Source organism: Rhagoletis pomonella, unplaced genomic scaffold, assembly GCF_013731165.1.
Source record: "Rhagoletis pomonella isolate Grant_MI unplaced genomic scaffold, Rhpom_1.0 Rhpom_scaffold_00006, whole genome shotgun sequence".
NCBI lineage: Eukaryota > Metazoa > Arthropoda > Insecta > Diptera > Tephritidae > Rhagoletis > Rhagoletis pomonella.
In genome coordinates, this window is record NW_023458560.1 from 57464531 (window position 1) to 57469069 (window position 4539).

Consider the following 4539-nt stretch of genomic DNA (forward strand, 5'->3'; position numbering starts at 1 on the left):
CAAAATCTGATGAGAAATGTAAAAGTAAATTTGAACCAAAATATAAATATGTTTTATTTGGGAAGAACATTATTTAGAATTCGACTTTTAAATCGCAAGACTGCATTCAAAATAAGAAAACAAAAAAATAACAGAATAATGCGCACGTGGTTTTTATTACAAAATGAAAAGAGCAGTTACAATGAAGTCTCCTTTAACAGTTTACATTTTAAATATTTTTAATAAAAAAACCACGTAAGTAAAAAAAAGTACCAAGCACTAATAATGGTTTTTGATTTGAAATGTTATTACATTGGTATAAATATGGGAAAGAAAATACTCCGATTTATTGTTTTAATATTATAAAAGTGGCAAGGCCGTTGATAATACTCACAATTTATGAAACTTCAAAAAAATTTATTATCCGTCAAAAGTTGTTTATTGAAACTACCCATGGTGAAATAATAACAAGGTGTTGTCAGTAGCGACGTGTTTGTTGTAATTTTGACAAGATCGGCATGCTTATTTTCAGTGCTGCCGATCTTAAATTTTTATAATGCTATTAGTTGGGAAATTGTATTTAAAATACTCCATTTTAGTATTTCATTTTATCGTGATTTTTAAAGAACTTGTGTTTTCAGAACGATATTAATATTTAAAATTGCTGGATTTGTATAATTTTTGTCCTCAAAATATAAAATATGAAAGATATCGTAGTTATCAATGGAAAAAGACGTACACAAAAATCGTATGGAAAGGCGATTTCTATATTAAATATCTTTTGCTGCATTGCCATAATATCGAGCCAAATGGACTTCTGATACACTAGAATAGAGCGGCAGCATGGTTAAATTACGACTTCGCTTACATTATCGATATTTATGTGTTTTAATCTATATGTCAGCCGCTGTGGCGTAGTGGTAAGCAGTGCGCGCTCCACTCCGCAGCAGCCGGGTTCAAGCCCTGGTCAAAGCAACATAGCAAAAAATATAGAAAAAAGGTTTTTTCTTAACAGTGGTCGTCCCTCGGCAGGCAATGACAAAGATCCGAGTGTATTACTGCCATGAAAAACAGCTTCTCATAAAAATGCAATCGCCGTTCGGAGTCGGCGTAAAACTGTAGGTCCCTCCGCTTTGTGTGACATCTAGGCGCACGCCGCAAGTCGGAGGAGAAGCTCGGCCAAATGTGTAAGCGCCAATCTATTATTATTATTACTAATCTATTTAAAAAATCATTTACAGTTTTATAGGAAATTGCCTTATTTTACGGCCTGTACTTTTTTAAAAGTTACAATATATGTGCAACCTGTGTGGAGCTTACGATACAAACATATATTCAGGCTTATAAGCCTGTAATTAAACATTTTTCTACATTTAATTTGAAATAGTATGCACGAACAGATTAAAAGTGGTAAAAATTAGTACTTTCTCTACTACTTTAAAATGCGTGACCGGAATAGACCTGCCGAAAAAGTGAGGTTAAGTTTCTGACAACACCTTGTTATTATTACACCATGGAAACTACCTTCTTTTTTGTATCATGGAAAATTTCAAATTAGAAGGAAATTTTGTACAAATTTGTGCATCGATTTCATTAACACAACCAAAAAAATTGAAAAATTGTGTAACAAAATTTAAGTGTAATTAAACTAAATTGCCAAGTGGAGTGATTAATGAGGAGTGTGTGTGAAAAGTGAAAAATTTAGGGCCGGTTACTCAATGCCTGGTTAACACTAATCTCCGTTTAAACATCATTCTCGACGTGTTCGGCTCCATGCATATAACATGGAGTCGGTAACGTCGATAACGATGTTTTACCGGAGATTAGTGTTAACCAGACATTGAGTAACCGGCCCTAAGTAACTTAAAAGTGCAAAACCATAAGTGTAATAGGTACAAAGCGTTGGTTGGCGATACACGTAAACAGCGAACAACAAAAACAAGAACAATAAAAGCAAAAAATACCAATAGCACAACAACGATTAACAGAAGTACTGACATTAACGCGCGGCTCCATCAAAAATTGGCGGTGTTGGAGAAGCAGGTAAGCAATTGAATGGGATACGAGGGAGGCAAATAACATAGAATTTGCAAAAATACCAATGTACATACATACATATAACCAAAAAAAGGCAAATAATAGGATAAAGCAAATAAATAAATTTCATTAAATATTTTGCTACTCTGCCTTGTTGGGTAGGACAAGCGAACGCACGCATGCAAGAGGGCATGGTGCGGGTTAAAATAGTATGTACAAACAGGGCTGCCAACTGTACTTAGCTATGAGGATAAAAAAGTACCAAAATGTGCCAAATAGAAAAATAAAAGTGCCATTATTTTGAATTCTTCCCATTTAGCATTAAAATTAGAAACACATTCTTAAATCAAAAGTCCAATGCCGAAGTCAGATAAACTAGTTGTATACACTATAGAAATTAGAAAATTTTAGTTGAGTAAGTCCCCTTTCAGACAAGTCAAGTCTTGAAAGCAATTTTTATCGCATTCTCTTTTGTGTTTTCTCTTTGCTTCCACACGCGTCAAGTTTTATTGAATTCAAGTCCTTGGATCTTTAAATGGGAAGCAACGAAAAGATCAAAAGAGAACAAGAAAACTTGAAACGAATTGACGGTACGGAGGTATCTGTACTCTTCCCCTCTCTTCCCACCTCCTTCGCCAACGAACGAGCAGACTTGAAAGCAAGACTTGACGTTTCTGAAAGGGGACTAAAGGAAGTGCACGTAAAGGATTTCACAAAAATGTATGGAAATATTACTATTTTGCCAAATTGCAAAATTAAGTGCCATTTTATGTAAAAAAGGGCCAAAAATGGCACGGTTTGAGCCAAGTTGGCAGTCCTGTGTACAAATGAAAGAATGCAAATATGTACATACATATATATGTACATATATGTATGTATGCATGTAAATATGTATGATAACGATTTGAAAGGGGATACAGCAGCGAGGGGCAACGTGGAATACGCAACGAAGAAAACGTTACGTGAGTGAATGGAGAAAAATGCAAGAGTGAATGAATGGGGAGATGCAGAGAGAAAAACCGCGTACATTTTTGGATGCATGCAAGTGGGTATGTGTGCGATAATCTCTCTGGCCCCAATCCGAAGGAGAAGAAAACGAAGTGCAGATAATGGATATAGAATTAGTTGCGATCAGTGTTGCCGCGCCGTCTCAAGAAAATGTATCCCTGACCAAGCCAAAAATGTATCCAAATGTATCCAATTTTCTTTTTTATACCCGAGCGCACTTGTGCACAAGGGTATTATAACTTTGTTCACATAACGGTTGTTTGTAACAGGCAAAACGAATCGAGATAGATATAGACAAATATATACATAAATGATCAGAATGAAAAAAGAAATCGATTAAGCGGTGACTGTCTGTCCGTCCGTCCGTCTGTCCGTCTGTGCACACGATAACTCGAGTAAAAATTGAGATATCTTAACGAAACTTGGTACGTGCACTTCTTTCCGGCGTAGGACGGATGGTATTGAAAATGGGCAAAATAGGACAATAACCACGCCTACCTCCCATATAACGGTAATTTTCAGAAATACGAAAACTGCGATATTTTAGTAACTACTGAAGATAATTCACTCAAAATTTATATTTACAATGAGTTTTAGACGAAAAATAAGAATATTAAAAAATTTTGGCAAATGGGCGTAGCCACGCCTACTTATGGTTACATGTGTATATCTTGGTAACCGCTGCACCAATTGAAAATTTTTAAAATCGGACAATAACCACGCCCACATCCCATATAACGGTAATTTCGAGAAATACGAAATCCTCGATAAATCAGTAAATATTAAAGCTAATTTATTCAAAATCGATGCTTGCAGAAATTCTTTACCAAGAAATACGTTTATGATAAAATTTTGGAAAATGGGCGTGGCACCGCCCACTTATGATCACATATATTTATCTCGGTAACCGTTCTACCAATTTGTAACTCGGTACGGTAATTGTGCTTGCCACAAAACATTGAAAATTATTGAAATCGGACTATAATTACGCCTACTTTTCATATAACGGTAAATTACAGAAATGCCTCAAATTTCGATAACTCAAAATTTAAGGGCGCTAATTTACTCAATTAATCGCCCTCAAATAATACTCACAATAATCTCTTAAAATAAGATTATTATGGAATTTTAGAAAATGGGCGTGGTAGCGCCCACTTATAGCTGTATAACTTTATCCTATCAAGTATAACTGAACATACTTAGGGAGTTCACAAGTCGTGCTATTTGTCATATTTGCTCTTTTGTACTATTTTTTTAGAACAGTTGTAAAATGAAACTTGTGAGCATCCCATACTTTTTCGTGTGCTATTGTACAATATTTTAACAATTATATTTGACAAAATCAAAATTATTAAAACAGCTTTAGAAAGTTTCTAATGCCCAGAAGAAGCGAGAAAAGCAAATTAATGGCTGCGATTTGCGAGAAGTACGCGCAGGACGCAACGATGGAAGGAAGTGAGTCGTCAAATAAGTCATTTATGAGTTTTTTAAATTTATTTGGTGCATTTTTGTTAG

At 35.0% G+C, this 4539-nt stretch overlaps 1 protein-coding gene across 1 annotated transcript in view; it reads left to right on the plus strand.

Annotated features, from left to right (window-relative positions):
- LOC118741006 (mitochondrial carrier protein Rim2) overlaps nt 1-4539 on the plus strand; it is a gene marked incomplete at its 3' end in the record, with an annotated part of 371826 nt that overhangs the window by 119539 nt on the left and 247748 nt on the right. The window lies entirely within an intron of this gene.